Source organism: Xylocopa sonorina, chromosome 3, assembly GCF_050948175.1.
Source record: "Xylocopa sonorina isolate GNS202 chromosome 3, iyXylSono1_principal, whole genome shotgun sequence".
Lineage (NCBI taxonomy): Eukaryota > Metazoa > Arthropoda > Insecta > Hymenoptera > Apidae > Xylocopa > Xylocopa sonorina.
The window spans coordinates 4,337,004-4,354,541 of record NC_135195.1 but is presented as its reverse complement, the minus strand read 5'-3'; the positions used below and the strand labels follow the sequence as shown (position 1 = coordinate 4,354,541).

The 17,538-nt window shown below is 38.1% G+C and overlaps 2 protein-coding genes across 4 annotated transcripts in view; both read right to left on the bottom strand.

Moving 5' to 3' along the window:
• LOC143422555 (transmembrane protein 70 homolog, mitochondrial) overlaps positions 1-17,538 on the bottom strand; it is a 153,780-nt gene that overhangs the window by 75,781 nt on the left and 60,461 nt on the right. The gene's annotated exons all lie outside the window — the stretch shown is intronic.
• Grd (GABA-gated ion channel) overlaps positions 1-17,538 on the bottom strand; it is a 93,844-nt gene that overhangs the window by 44,578 nt on the left and 31,728 nt on the right. The window contains exon 1 of one of the 3 annotated variants that reach the window (XM_076893276.1): positions 11,446-11,597. The exons of the other annotated variants lie outside the window; for them this stretch is intronic. The gene's annotated coding sequence lies outside the window, so the exon portion shown is untranslated. Of the gene's footprint in view, positions 1-11,445; positions 11,598-17,538 lie in introns of those variants that run through there. 3 annotated transcript variants of the gene reach the window in all.

Here is a 17,538-nt window from a genome sequence, read left to right as displayed (position 1 = left end):
GGCGCGCAGTTTCCGTCGCACTCTGTCCCCGTGTGTATATCTCGTTAGCTCGTCCAGGCATTTTTACGTATCCTTCAACGGCTAGTGCGCTTTGGTGGTGTTTTAATTATTAGTTACTGCGAGAAAATGATGAAGAACATCAGACAGTAGAAATGTAGATCATTTTTTTTTAACAACAGATGTGAATACGACTTAAGAGTCTGGGATAAAATGACGAGGCTAGCTTGTCCAGGCATTTTTTCGTATCCTTTTATGGCTAGTGCGATTTAGTGGTGTTTTAATTATTAGTTACTGCGAGCAAATTATGAAGAATAACACACAGTAGAAATATAGACAATTTTTTTGTAACAACGGATGTAAATACGTCTTGACAGTTTGTGATAAAATGACGACGCTAGCTCGTCCAGGAATTTTTTCGTATCCTTCTGTGGTTAGTGCGCATTAGTGGTGTTTTAATTATTAGTTACTGCGAGAAAATGATGAAGAACATCAGACAGTAGAAATGTAGATCATTTTTTTTTAACAACAGATGTGAATACGACTTAAGAGTCTGGGATAAAATGACGAGGCTAGCTTGTCCAGGCATTTTTTCGTATCCTTTTATGGCTAGTGCGATTTAGTGGTGTTTTAATTATTAGTTACTGCGAGAAAATGATGAAGAACATCAGACAGTAGAAATGTAGATCATTTTTTTTTTTTAACAACAGATGTGAATACGACTTAAGAGTCTGGGATAAAATGACGAGGCTAGCTTGTCCAGGCATTTTTTCGTATCCTTTTATGGCTAGTGCGATTTAGTGGTGTTTTAATTATTAGTTACTGCGAGCAAATTATGAAGTACATCACACATTAGAAATGTAGACAATTTTTTTATAACAACGGATTTGAATACGTCTTAACTGTTTGCGATACAATGACGAAGCTAACTCGTCGTTGGTTTTATATGATGTATCGTAGCATTGGATGCTGACTCATTATCCAATGAGCCATAGTTATCATCACTATCTTTCCTAAATACTTTATTCATCTTAAATGTTACTCAGCTTAAATCTTATTTTTAACTTATGTCTCATCCTTGACGCTTGATTATTCTCTTCAACCTATGAAACTATCTCCTCCTTACAAATTTCTTAAATACCAGGCTCGAAAAACTGAAACAGCTTTCGTATTCAGAGTTCAGCACCTCACGCTGGACTACGTATCTCGTGAATAAAATCTTTCTTTGGAATTTAAAACGTATCGCATTCGATTCCTTGGACTTTGTTCACCACCAGAATCAACCAGAATCCAAGGGTACATTGACAAGCTATACTCGTCATGTCACTAAAGTTACTGATGAATATGGTAAAAATTTATTTTGAAATTTAAAAGAAGGTTACTGGTGAATACGATTACAATTTAGTTTGAAATTTGTAATGTATCGATGGGTACTGTGTGTGGAAATCAGAAATGAGACACCATGGTAGTGTAAAAGATGCAGAATTCTTTTGTACTTAGAATTTCCACATGCTTGAAGATTATTTAACTATACCTTATTTAAGTTATACTTCGAATTTTTTAATTTTCATCGTTTTTCAAATTCCCTACGTTGATTACAATTTTATTTAAATCAATAATATAATTTTAATAAACGATATATGCATGGATTATAAAGTGAAACGTGTCTCTTTAAATGAAAATTAAATGGTCATTTCATTAATTAAATTGAACTAGAAGGAGTTGGTAATTGTCGATAATGTAAACGATAAAATTGTAAACTTTTAACAGATAATAAGATGTTTGCTCTCGACGACGTTTCTACATCGTGTATCTTTATACTTTACATATTCCCAAGTTTTAATGTATATCTACTTATGTACCTATGCGATATGTAAATAGCACATAACCTGTTACAAAATCAATGCATTATCGTAACCGTTTAACATACATGTTCCCCCCAAACAATGCGTTGAAATTCGATGAATTATGCAGTTATTGCTAAGCTTTCAGTTTCAGTCGCGTGCATTAATTGCACATCAGCTGAACAGCAATGTAATGAATGGCGTATTTCGTAATCACTGTCGTTAATCACCAATGTCTTGATTTGCATGTAATCCAAGCTGATCTGGTTATTATATCAATATAAAAGCTATTAGTAGACGAAATAACTGATGTGGATAAGACTAATTCGCTGAAACAGACCAACAAATACTAACATCGTGATTCGACTGTTGTAAAAATAATGACTACTTTTATTATGTAAGATCCATCTATGATTTATTTGGAGCATTTCACTTCCATATCATTTTATTCAATTTCTCAGCCGATTAATTCTAAATTGAACCACTTAATTCATCAGTGTCCTATAAAAGAAATTCTAAGAACATAAATCTGCAAGTTTTAAGCACCAAAGTTGTAATCATTTTTAATTATGCACGCATTGATAAATTCTGTTTGAATAAATTTTCCAGCCTTTCGTAATCGATCTCTCTGTTGCAACGTTTTAATCTGACGACACGAAAATGTGAGTCGAATTTGGAAAAGTTTTGAGGGAAAATAAACATTATCGTAGACGATAAGCCATTTACTAAATACCAATAATAAGCTTCGCTGAGTACGTAAATACTATCTATTATGTAAACCTTCAAAATACACACTGATAATAATGATAACGTATATCGTGTGTCGTTTCGTCTAACTTCAACTCTAATAACTTGACTAACGAACTGATAATTCGACGGAAAATTTCATACTTAGTCAGATAACAAACACAGAATTGTACATGTTTACACATGACACGATTCTGGATCTCTCATTTAGAAATTTCGCACCAGATGTATCTGCTAAACAATTAAAGTCCTGCAATGATACCTTACAGCACAATCCACGCTACAGTCGCTTTAAATAATTGCCACAAAAATCCATTGGAGGCGCCAAGACGAACAACAGTCTTACAAAAAGACTAAAAACTAGTAACATCCAATAGAGAATTTTGTTCGATCTTTCATTGACAATTGTCTTGCTCCAATGGCAATCTCCAAATCTAGATCTAATCTCTAACGAGGCTCAACGAAAGTCTTCCTTATCTCAAACGACGCGAACAAGTACGCGCGAGGCGGCAGTTCTGAAAACGGTTTTAAACTCGCGACACTGGCAAGCGTCTAAGGGAATCGATGTACGATAATCCTCGAATGGCGGCGATTTATCCAGCGTCGAATTCCGCGGGCAGAAGAAAGAGGATCGAGGGAATCGCACGGCGACCGTGACTGGTTACACGAGAGAAAGACGAGCACATAACCGACCCTCGCGTGGCCCTTCTTTATTTGTCGATCAACAACCATCTAATCGTTTTTCCATCCTCTCTATTTCACGGCTTGGAGGTTCCTTCGAATCGAGCTTTTTACGCTTCCTTCGATTCCCATCCGAGCGTTGCCTCTACTTTCTTCCTCGACCCCACTCGACGACTCTTCTCCTCTTCTCGTCCGCGTAAGTTCGTCCAGGTTCGATTAAATTTCCCAGAGAACAACACCGTTTCCACGAGCGGCTGGGATACTGCGTTCGAGCGGAAAACGACGGATCCAGTTCGCGTTTGATAGTTGAAAATATCGTTCGAAGAGTGCTCGAGATCGTTTCTTAGTTGCGGTTACGTACGATTTTGTTTGACAGCAGGATTTTGCAGGCCTGTCGATGAAACGCGGTGGCAAACGCAGTTGGTTCGCTAGTGTTTGTCGAATTGCCACGTTCGGACTTAATACTGTCAGCCAAGTTGTCTGAAGTTGGTAACGGAAGTCGAGAACGCACGGCCAAGCAAGTGTTTCCTTAACTTCGAGACGGTCAACGCAGTGACATCGAACGTATCGTCGTTTGTATTGTACTAAGAACATTTTTAAGCGAATGTAAATCTACAGATACGAAAGCATGAAAATAATAACTGAAAATGTATTAAAGATGTTCAGTGTACATATGTATGAATAATGTATTGGAGATATATTTCTATGGATAATTTGCATAAGAGAGATTCAGAGATCGAATACGAATGGAACCATTGTTAGTGAAACAGTTTTAAAAAGTGTTTGAATGTGTTGGAATTGAAAGGATAAACGTGTGTTGGTAAAGGTAATCATGTTTTGTTAACGTTGAATAAAAGAGAAACAAGTACAAATGGAAATACTGAGAATAATAGAAATGATAAATAAATTTGAAATATTATAAAATTGATAGAAGTTTGTATTTAGAGAAGGAATATGTTAGAAAATATTTACCACGAGACACTCTGTATATATTGCACGCGCGAGATGGACACTTTCAGCTATTTTACACTGTTTTTCAGTTCGTGAAATTTTTATTCGCGTGCTGTAAATCGGCTTGGTTTTATTTTATTCTTGTCGTTGATTGCCGTGAGACAATTTTATCTACGCGAACTGTTTTTCGTGTCACACACTATTTTCCTTACGCGTCCACTTTTTTTTTACACGCTATTAAAAATGTTAATAGTCGATAGAAGCGTTACGATTTTGTAGCTAACGAAACCATCGGATCCACTTATTCCCGGTCACCCTGTCTGCTGCGCACCCTCCTTTTTTAATTAATTAAATTATAATTCTGAGTGGTTAATAAAATTACGAGGAGTGCCTGTGAAATTGAAGGAAACCGCAGGAAACCTTGACAAAGTTTTCCGATCCATCAATAAAATATTTGGATTCAGCTATAATTACGTAGCTAAAATTAAATTCATTCCAATGAACATACTACCAGGCATTGAGAAAAATGGAGCAATTAAAAATTATTAATCATTCTATATAAAAATGATTTCACAGACGAATAAAGCGTGCCAACATTCTTCACGTTTTACATTTTTTTATCAAATAACAAAATTATTTTCTATTTTGGATCATTACCTAGTTAAAATGTTTGAGGTATCTCCAACAGTTAAAAATTAATCTTCGTAAAGAAGGTATCAGGTGAAAGATATATTTTCAAAGAGAGCAGAGATTGAATGATCTGAAAACAATTCCTTCTAGAAAAGAATTACAAGTAACATTTGTTCGCTATGGAACATTTGCACCGGACGCACCCCTTTTCGTCGCGTGGCTTCCGTGCAATGAACGAGCCCACTCTCTCGTGGGAGCACCAAGCTACCAAATATTTATCGAGTCACCCTGTACATTTACGATATCGAGGCTTCCACGGGATTAGATTTATCGTTCCTGTTAAACCGGTATCGCGGCCAATATTGGTATCAAACTGTCGGTGTTTATTCGATACGTCTTCGTCCCGTATCTTCATACCCGAAAATTTCCTGTTTCGAATTCTGTCAACTGCTACTTTCAACTCTGCTCGAACGTTGCGTGAACACGAAAACGAATTATATATATCAAGAAACAATGAATTCTATCGCGAACCGCGATGAAAGAGGATTCACGAATAATTCTGCGATCAACTACAGAGATAAACACGATTTCATGCTTCAATGCTAGAAATTAGGCTCCAAATTGGAAACGTGCGTTGCCATCGTGATTCAAATGCAGTTTATGAACTCTAACCAGCATCTACATAATAATTTGCACCACCTTTGAATAGTAATTATATGGCAAACGAATACCTCGGTGCAAAAATCGCCTTTTCGAGTGCGAAGAAAACTGTCGATCGACTTTTGAAACGTTCTAACGCGGTCTTTGTACTCGATGTGAGGTTTCGACGTGTAAAGACATGCCATAAGACGTTCTGCGCACTATTTTATCCATCGTATCCGCTATATAAGAAAGTGATTCAAGTGCGAAGGATTTCTTCGCGACGATAACTGCTTCCTCAAGTTGCAACCAATATGGCGCTTACTGGTCAGCAGGGACCACGAAATTAATGCACAGGTTGGCAATCATAACGTCAATCGATATCTGTTTGATACATTGTTGTTAATTAATCGATGACAGGTTGATAATGCATCTACACAGAGATAGCATTTTGCGAAACAAGTGTTTCGTATATGAATTACCTTTACAGAAACAGAATACGACTACAAACATTATTTAATTGATGTTACACGTAAGTAATATCACACATTACTGTTTTAAGCAGTTTATCTGAAATTTATTTTAAAGAACAGTTTTTCAACTGCTAACTCTGAAAATTTGTTATAATTTGTATTTATGGAGCTTAAATTTCTTTTTTTTTTATTTACTGTTATCGAGTCACACTCCACAAAAGAGTGCAAAGGGTTAAATTTATAATTTCATATGAATACATATTATAAATTGTTGCAAAAATTTCACTTCACACTCGTCCTGTTTCCGAGCGCCAAGTCGAAAGCTGGCTAACGTTTAGCGAAACGCCAGGTCATCGAGAAATTACGTCTGCACAAACGTGGAGACAAGGAGGCTGATATTCGGTTCCTGGAGCCAGGAAACGAAAACTGCCGGGCGTTGACAAGGTAGCCAGCCGCGAAAATGTCCCCGTAAATAATGGCACCGGTTTTCTTGCCGCTCCTCGAGGGCGCCGCGACTTTATCGCGGTTTTCGTGCTCCCGCGATACGCTGTGACCGTGGAACCGGAATACCGTTTCGCAGCAAAGTTTCCCTTTGCAAGAGAGGCCACTGGTTGCCAGGATTTCGTTCGTCGTTCCTTTTTCTCTTAGTTTTACGCGCGGTTTCCGCCAGAATGCGTTTCTTTCTTCCTCGCACCCCACATTTTGTTGCGTTAACCGAACCAAACCGAAGGAGAGAGTTCAATAACTATCGTTATGGTGTATCTCAAGAAAACTTCTCAATTAGTCGAGGAGAGACTTCTCCCTCGTTTCGATTCTGCGAAATATACACTTCAAGTGTTAACAATCAAAGTTCAGCGGAAGTGCTAACTGGAGGATCGACGCGCAACCCCTATCGAGGATGAAGGGTACTAGAGCTACGGTTTCGATATTGGTCTCGATGAGTTTTTTGGAATATTTATACTGATGCGGCTGGAGTTAAGCGATGTTAGTTTGATAAGTTTCAACATCCTGTTTTTCAGTATCGAATAAGAAGATTATGTGGTATTTAAGTTATTGTAGTTTCACCTAACTTTCCGTAGTCTTAAGGGTAAATATTGCAGAAAGAACTGTCGGTTGTCAAGGGTTAATGTCTCGTTCAGAAATACGTTTGGAGATTTTTATCGCTGCGATTTGTTGGAAATTGGGTACCGATTAACTATTATTGGAAATACTTTCTCATGGAATTATTGGAAAATTTCGAGAAATCATAACGGATGTTACGATGTACAGTTCTATGTACAGTCGCGAATACAATGGAAGATTTATACTAATAACGTTGTATTTGAATACTAACAACCATGTGACTAATATAACCGACAATTTTCAAAGCGATTAATTTATTTTCTCCGTTCCATCGTAATTCGAATGTACTGGACATATGTATTATGGACGGTCCATTATAGATAGCACATTTGAATCACGTTGTTTTCCATTATTTTCTCTATGGCAAACTTTCCGTTCGATTCATTTGAATAACCACAATTTTAATATGCATACAAACTAACACGAAGCCTCTTAGTATTAACGTATACTATGAATACAAAATTCCATACGAATTCTTTGAAAAAAAAAGAACTTTATAGGCTCAATTTATTCCTGTCGTACGACACTTGCATGGAATATAAAAAATTATATTTATGTGAATGAAGACGTAGAATTTGTTTAAAGGAGAGGTTTCAGGAAAAATACCACGAATGGAGTATTCATACAGAAAACGAGTCGCAATATTCTATTCAGATGCTTTAATCCCTCTCACGAGAAACTCTTCCATTAACTCTACCTTTTAAGCATTTCTTCTGAGAAATAGCAAAAAGAGAAAACCATAGAAGGATCTAAAATTCGAATACACACAACGTTAAATGGCGACAGATATAAAAGAAACAAATAGTTTCAAAAACAAGTGAAAGTAAAGCATACTTTTCGTTCCAAGTAACTCTTTTCCGTTCCTCGTGGTGTTGCTGGCTCGAATGGTAGCGGGGCAACTTCCTGCGTCCTGAATTTCGCAGTCACGCAAACGCCACGCGACAAATAAACGCTCATTAACGTAATTGTCGTGTTACGTTACACGTGAGAATGGCATCGCGACTCGTTTGTCTGGTAAAAATCGTTCTGCGTTAAGCCACGTCGTTTTACAAGCTCCTATTCAAGGTACACGCGGATTACCGTTCTCCATCGAACGTTTCGCCAGCGTTTTCACCCCTCAAATACTATATTTCCGCCGCGCATGCACAATGAATACACGATTCCGTGAATAAGTAACAATTTACGAGCATCAAGTGCACGCGAGTTTTCGCGACGTCCTACGAGACGGTCGTTAAACGAATTTCTTGAAAGGCGACCCCCGCCCTGCTGAGAAATTATTTCTTCGACATTCGTGCCTCCCTCGTTCCACCATCCGATGAGGGGATGGAAATCGAGCTGCAAAGTTGCGAGCGTTAAATTTTGAACTCGAGGATGTTAAATTTATTTTGGGGATGTATTGGTCGGGTAAATAGGAACCAGTCGGTTACTGTGAGCACCAAAATGGTTGACCCTTTCTAATTCACCCTGCGTATGCCATCTTCTGATGGTGTTAATAGTTTTATTGAATTTTTATATTTTTATAAGCGAAGTGAATGAAATAAAATAGACTGTCGAGTCTAGTTCGACTTGAAAGAGTTAACATACTCAACGAGATCATTAGTCATCAGATATTGTCTTCAAATGGCAATGTTAAGACTCATACAACTTTTCATAAAAGACAATTGATATATCTAATTATTATTTCGATCAGAATATATCGATAATTCAGTTGTAAACGGGGGAACAAGTGGAACAGATCTCTGATTCGAGTACTCGATGACCAGAATTCAATTAATGACTTCGATGAGCCTATTATCGAGAAAGTGTTGTCAAAGAAGAAAACATCGACGAAACAAGAACCAAGCAAAACGAACCGAAAAAAAAGCCAAAGTAAAGAAACCCACAATATATAAGTGGATGAAAGAAGTTTAGAAATTTCTGGAGCGGAAACCGACAACTTGTCTGAACGTGTTTCCGGTGCTTTAGCCTCCGAGTACTTTTCCAAGTTTTTTTCCATGCGAATGCGTGCTGCAAGATGCTCGACAAATCAATTCGTACTCGATACAACAAACATGCTCTTCGATTAATATTGTAACTACCATCGAAAACTCACTGGCATCGTGTTAAGAAAACCGGCTGCGAAAATTCACGCATGGCTAGCTAGTTATATTCCTACTAATCTGTGCATAAAAATGAAAAATGATCCCAAAATTGGGAAAACGTAATTCACGAATAAAAATAAATGATAAAGCTCCCGTTTATAATCCAGTAACGCAATTGGAAAACAAATTAACGAAATCTAGTTATTTAATTGAAAAACGACGATTAAAATCGATTTGTACAGTAAAATAAGATAATGAGAAGCTTGTAAGCCTCTCTGCTCGTTTCCATTTTTTTGCAACCCCTTTACGCTAACGTGAAGCAGATAGAGAGGGTGAATTTACAGCGCGCCAATGAATTACGGTCGCTAGATCGAGGAACGATAAGTCTCATCGGAGGATCGTGCTTCTCCTAAGTAAGAGCACCGTTTTTTGCGCAACGAAATGTCTTCACCCCGCGGCACGTTAAATCCGCGCCATTTAAAAGGGAGCTAACGCGCGCTTTTTACCTCGACCACTCGTTTGCTGGATTCCTCACCCTCCTACTGGTATCTCGCCGCCGTTTTAAACCGATTACCCCGCCGATATCTACTTCGTACAAGTAACGTCGTTAATTATGTCCAGTGGAATTTATTAACCCCTTTGATTGCTGTGTTCGCGTAGTTGTGTGGCATCGATGGGGTGTTGTTGGTGTGGGCTACGAGACTGTTCGAAGCGAAGCACACGGGGTGGAAATTATATTAATGATTCGTTTCGAGCAGATGGAATTTGATACAAATATTATATCATGTTACGATATTTTCATTTATTTTATAGGGATCGCGATATATTAATTTATTTGAGGAATCAGAGTCGATCGACTCCATTTTTGGTGGATTTTTCAAATTTTTATCACGATACACACGATTCGCATTGAATTTTAATAAGTTAATGGTCAATTAGTATTTTGCGTCGTGTATTAACAGCTTAATATGGTGTGATTTAGCAGAATGACGAGCAATTAAAGGTATTGTATCGCGAGAGAGGGATTTAGTGAGAATTTCGAGGGAAAAAAGGCAGTAAAATAAATTCGCTTCGTATGTAAACGGTATTTATTACTCGGCTGTATCTCCCTTTTCCGTATCGGTTCAGTTTCGCAAACACTCGATTTTGCAAATATTCGCGTATTGTACGAAGCGAATAATTTGATGGAAATCTGATTACCAGTGAAATTATAAATACCTAAATGATATCAATGCTGGGACCCAGGGTATTATTACCCTTTGAATATCGAGGGAATAAAGACTTCTGTTTAATGTCGTTCGTGTACATATACCACTCGAATTTTAACGCAACTCCTCGATTTTAACGACCACCTAATTCTTCATTTTTATTTAAAGAAATTATGACTCAATATATTATCCACGAGAAACGTCGTTAAATAATTATCATTTAAAATCCTCATATTCCCTCTTCCTCTTCAACTTCCTCGCTAACTTTTTTCACCATTTTTCATCAACGATCGAAACTACCAACACGTACGCATCGAATAATACTTGAACGAAAAAAGAAGGAATTCCACTGGTACCACGTATCACGATGAAAATAAAGCAAAACAATTTTCAATTCCGATGTAAAAGTGGACAAGCTCGTCGTGCCTAAAACTCCCGCATAACAATACCACTCACGCAGTAGATTATAAATCCCCGAAATCTCCATTCTCAATAACCGCACTATCAACTGTTAACCTGGATTACGTAATTCCGAAATCATACGCTAATTATCTCTACCACAGTTTCCCAAACTGTTCCACGGAACGTTCACGCTTCGCGAACGATCGCCAAATGTTCGCACGAAAAATTCTGAAAGCGACGTAGAGAACAACGAAACACTGTCTGCTTTATTATTTAAACATTAAAAAACATTTCACCTATTATCACGACATAAAAATTGAAATTCCATTTTCTTCGTCTAATACATCAACGTTATCATTTATCATAATTAAAAACTCAAATTTACTTTGGTATTCCCAAAAGAATGTTCGAACTTAAAAATTGTTCTCCAACAAGAAACACTGATCTATTCGTGCACGTTTCTCTTTTAATTTATCTGTTTTGTTCACTGGCAATTTACTGTTTACACCAGTTAAGTACGTCTATTTGTTTACTGGCACCGATTGATATCCAAATGGAAGGATATCTTCCATGGACACGAGGAAAGTCGACTTAAATCGTAGTCGATCGACGATCGCGAACGACGAGGAGTAAACGTGAAGTGCGGTAGAATAATGGTTCACAGGCTCACCGATTACGCTTGGGGTGAGAAATCGTCGAGGCTTCATGGTGTGGACATCGGCGATGCTTCGTTCGTCACATGGTCACGAGAAGGTGAACGCGATCGGCGCTCGCGGGTTGATCGAAACCGTTCGGATCGGGCGCATCGCGAGAACGCGTGAAAAATTGGTCGATCGATGTCGTCGAGTCACCAGGACCCATGCACTGACGGAAACGGAAACATCACCGTGGATCGCGAGTCGCGAACTCTTCGAAGACACACGAGAAGCACGTGGCGAAGCCACGACGCGTACTGGCTGTCTCGTACAGGACTCCGCGCACTTTCCACCCCTGCGCTTTCCCTCTTTCTCCGTCGTTCGCGTCCAGCATCGTTTGTTCCCGCTCCGCGAGGCCCCACCACTTTTTCAAAATGCTCAAATGGCTGATTTGTCGCTAACGTCCGTCCTCGTCTGTTTCTGTTTGCAATCTTGCTCGTTCATCGCTCGAGAAGCATTTTCAGGGTTTGTTTATACTTTGGAGCAACTAATTTTCTTTCTAACTGGTGGCAATATTATTTGCTACTGGTGTTAACCAGTTAACTGTGGAATTTACGTTCAAAAGATCACCACAGGGTGCGGAATTAAAAACAAGCAACGACGTGTATACACGTCGAACGCAGGGCAAATGGTACTATTATACATTTTGCGAAAAACGAGGATGGATTACATTTTCATTCGTCAAAAAAACTAACAATTCGTTTTTGAATACGTTATTCTTACTAAAAGCTTGAAGATTGTCAGAAAATAATAAAATACATAAACAAGAAATATTGAAGATAGCAAGAATAAACAAGAAAAATAAGAAAATTGTTTACAAAATTTCAAGTTATGTATATAAAGGGAACATACCAGCAAATAATATTCTTATTACATTTTATTGAGATTTCGAGTTTTTATAGTGAATGGTAATTTTTTATTTTACACGACGAGTATACGCGTCAAACGCACCGCAGTAGAGATTTGGTCCGACGAGCATACACGTCGATCTTACTTAACTGGTTAATAGGTTGTATAAATTGTACGATTATGGCAGTAATATTAGAGGAATTTTTATTTTAATGGAAATTACTGGCGCGTGGCAAATCAGCCACGTCTGCAATTTTCGGCGAGCTCTGTACGTTCGATACGAGCCACTCGAGGTGCAAACTCCGCGTGGAAGTTAATCGTTTAGTTTCATTTAAAGTTAAGCGTTAATTATATGCATTCGTGCGAAACTTGAGAAGTTTACTGCTTGGGAAGTGGGGTCGATCGGTTTGGTTGCTGAGTGGTTCGTACACGTGCCTTCGAATCGCAATCGTTCGTTTCCTGTATTAATCGTGTACACGTGATGTATCTTGAAATTTTGTTCGAATACCTCGGCAAAAATATGATTTCTAAGCTCTTTCCGAGGACGTTCGTTCCATCGTACGAATCGAAAGGAACGTATCTTGATTTGCAATCATCAATGGACAGAGGAAATTAAAATAAACAAGCCTGTTCATGGCAACCATTTCTTTTGGGATATACAAATAACGCTATCGCGGAGGGTTTCACTTGAAAACCTAACCAAAATTCAAATTCTTGAACTTTATAGTAGGCAAAACTATTCGTCTATTTTAGTGGCTCTTCATTTTTCCTATGTTTAAAGCGTCATTACGCAAAAATCAAATGGGAAAGTTCAAAGATCGACGGAGCCTTTGGAAACCAATGGAAATGTGAGTGGATTTTCTATGGAGAAAAAAAGGGGGGTTACGATCCATGGAAGCGTCATGGCGTTTGCGAGCGGAGTAATCGAAGTCAGCGGAGCTTGAATTCATTGCAGCAGGAAAAGATTTCCTGCTGTGAGATCCATTGTTGACAGTGCATTAGCAGTCTTCTGAGGTTCTGCGGTACTCCATTGAGCGGTGGAGTTTTCTCGATACCCGCTCGACAATGGGATTATCGATAGCGGGCCTTGAACGGAAGTTATTAGAGTCCGACAAACCTTGCCGGAATCGAGATCGTCGCGCGGCGCATAAGAAAGTCTTCCCCGCGATCTACTTGCTAAAATAATTTTTTTTTAACCGTGCCACGTGCTAAGATTGCTGTTATTATGTGTCTGAACTCTTGCACTTTTTAAGTTGACGAATATATAGGAAATATCGCAGAAATTTGAATTTCCGCTTCGATTTGCATTGCACATATATGCTTACAATGAAAAAAAAGACAAAGATTGTTGCTATTATATGTTTGAAATGTTGCACCTTTTAAATTGACGAAGATATAGGAAATATTATTAAACGATTATTCTTTTCTAATTATTAACGATAATTCTTTAAGCATATCAAACATTAAGATTGTTGCTATTATGTGTTTGAAATGTTGCACCTTTTAAGTGGACGAAGATATAGGAAATATCGAAGAGATTTGATTTACATTATACATATATGCTTAGAATAAAAAAAATGATGAATGATTATTCTTCAAGCATACCAAGCATTAAGATTGCTGCTACTATGTATTTGAAATGTTGCATCTTTTAAGTTGACGAAGATGTAGGAAATATCGAGGAGATTTGCATTTCCACTTCGATTTGCATTATACATATTTGCTTACAATAAAGCATACCAAGCATTAAGATTGCTGTTACTATGTGTCTGAAATGTTGCACCTTTTAAGTTGACGAAGATATAGGAAACATCGAAGAGATTTGAATTTCCGCTTCGATTTGCATTATACATATGTGCTTACAATGCAAAAAAAGACGAAGATTGCTGCTATTACATGTTTGAAATGTTGCATCTTTTAAATTGACGAAGATATACGAAGTATCGAAGAAATTTGAATTTCGATTGTATTATACGTATATGCATAGAATAAAAAAAAAGACTCATCAAGATGGAATATAAAACGATATTACAGTAAAAGAAATAGGTATAAGATATCGTAAATGTTCGCGTGCGTAAATTTCACTGGGTAGACGAACGTTAAAAGCTAATTGTCGAGGCAAAGAGGGAACTTCATCCCTCGACGGTTCATTGATGACGCGGTTATCGTCTGTTAAAATTGCTGATATCCTCTTTTTTCCCCCTCGGCCCTCTTGTATCGCGCGTATCTTAGACGTGCTTTTTTGCGACCTCGACTTTTGCACTCCTTTAATTAAATCGTTAAATATCGCTGCCACAGGCGCGCGCTTGTGTCGGTTTCTTACATAAAAGACCGCGAAATACGGTTTCACTTAAAAGCATCGATATAATTTAGCAACTGACGAACGAAATTAATGGAAATATTATACAACCCCTTTAAATATCTCATTAAAATACCATTTACTCCACTCTACGCTTCTGGTATATTTATTACGATATTTAAACGTGTTTTTCTTACAAAATATGCTCTAAACTTTTACCAAATTTTCATTTCTAATTCATAATAAACCGATCTCGTCTCGATCAATCTTTCAAAAGTGAATCGCAAAGTCTTCAAGGATAATTCCTCACAGAAACCAGTCTTGTAGATTTTTTTCAATAGAGACAAGTATCGCCGATTAATGCTGCTAATAATGACTCAAACACCTCTTACACGTCACTTGACAAGGCCACAACACTGTTATTAAAACCGATTCCCAACAGCAGCGCAAAAGAAGTATTATGTAAAGGCAACGCGGACACTCTCGCATCGATTTAAGACCTTGTTAGCGTCTTATTAACGGAGAGGCGAGGGAACCATATTTCTCGAATTGAGGTTGCCAATGATTACTACTATTTACGTAAACCTTTTTCCCTACTTCAGTATCGGGTGGATCCCGAGGAATCGGTAATTTAATCCGGAAATCGATCTCGCGTCCTTCCTACTCCCTCCTGACTACTGCGGCGGTCTTGATGGCCTCCTGAAGGAATACAGGTAACGATCTGCTTTCGCCTCCTTTTTTCTTCTCCTCTCCCACGTATTCCGCCCTCGCCTCGTCGACAACTTAATGGTAAATTTCACCGCGAAATCGCGAGACGCAATTTTCGAAACGCGCGATCTCTGCTCTGCGGGGTTTCATCCCCCGTTCGCCAGCAACGCCATTCTCGCGACGAGATTTCGCGGTTCCCCTTTGACCCCCGTCGACGACATTTAATAGCGTGTCATTTATTCACTCGCACAGCTCGCGAAGGGAGAATGAAAATTTATGCGACGTCGAGCGAATAAGTAGGAGCTGTGATTGAAAACGCCGCCTTATTGTTTGTTTCGCTCGTGCCCTCCTTTCATTTTTTTTCCTTTCCGCGAGGATCGCTCGATTGTCGTTGAAACTGTCCTCGCGGAGGTTCGAACAATTTTTGCAACATTTTTAACTGAAGATTTGCGAGACAAAGAGTTACCAGATAAAAGACGTAAAACTTTTTAATCAAATTGGTCTCTTTAATGCAGCAAAGGTAAAGATCGTAAAAGCATATTTAGTACTTATTTATTGCTGAGGAAATCTAGCCTAGGCGACCTCGATTATTACAGATTATCCTGTTTATGAAGCAAAGAAGTGAAAGTAACATTTCGAACATGAGAAATCCATTCGTGCATGTAGAATTCATCATGTTCAATTGATATGCGTTTAATCTTAACGAGTCACCGCTTTTCGATAGTGAAAAACTGGAATAGTTTACATGTGTATCTCAACGTGCTGAAATGAATTAGAAAGATTATGAAAATTATGCGTATAAGAATAGAAACGTGTGTTCCATTAAATTTAGCAACGGACACGAGCGAATCGAAATCACTGAAATACTTTCACACCGGAAAATGTACCACCGACACGATTTACAATTCAAATCGTGCAGTCTGGCTGAGCAGAAAAAAGCGTAAATTGCACGCCAAGATCCCCCGCTATTCGTATCAGTATAAAATTTTAGATATCAGATTTATCTCAACAAGGGCAGTTCCCCCTTATCAGTCGAGGGGAACATCTGCTGGATTCATTTGCGATTTCGAGGGGTTCGCCAGAGAACATCTGGTGGTCCGCAAGAAAAACCATCCTCGCGATAATACGTTTTATATACTTTTTCGCTGTTGTTGATGGCGCGATTTGATGAAACGCGGTCTCTCCCTAAATCACGAGCGAGACATTGATATTATGGACACGTAGCGTCGTATATCTTGCCGCTTTTCCACAAATTCGTTCGGTTTCGTCCAGTTTCTGACGTTGCTTCAAATCGATACGTAATTTATTTAAAACAAAATTGATTCTATCCGAAATGCGGGAGCTGCGCGAGAAGAAAACCAGAGAATGGTTGTTTGGTACAGGTCCAAACAGGAAGTGACATTTATTTCTCCTCAGACGTCATAAAACAGATGACACAGTGTCTTCTATAAATAGATATTGTATTTCAACATTTAAAATCGTAATTATTTTTCCGATCGATTCGAATGTGATTTAAAAATCCGTGTTGATTTACAGACATTGCGTACAGCTCGACAATTTTGCCATTGTAAATCTTATCTGACTCGAAATTTATTATTTCCGGCGCTTTTAGTTTCCCACGTCTCGAACCGGCTTGCCAAAAATCGTTCTTTTTAACTGGGCTGCGTTTCACGGTTTGCCGATTCTGCGAAGGCTGAAGTGTAATCCCGCAACGCGAAGATATTTACAGAAATCACAGAACAATGAGTGTTTCGCAGCGAGCATCGAAATTCTACGTGATATGCCTTAGCTTGAATTAAAAAAAAACGAAGGACATACACCCAGTGCCATGCTGCGTGTTGCAATTAACATTGCATTTTAAATAGGAATTTAAAAAGAAAATTAAGTCTTTCTACCTGACTGAAATATTAATATCTTAAGAAAGATAATAATAAATATTCTTATCTATTCCATAAAATATTATAATAATTATCTTTACTAAATATTCGAGCGCTTTCTCACAGAACACAAACATTTCAGCATATGTGAAACACTTAAACACCAGTTAAACAAAGCATTAGAAGGAATCATTAAAAATTAAAAACTTTCACCTCACATGAACCACTAGACGTGACGCGGGTAGAAAAGTGCGAAGGAATAAAGAAACCTTCAGCATCGATGAATCTTTTGAACAACCCTGAAACGTGCTGGTAATTCATCCAGCGCGTATTAC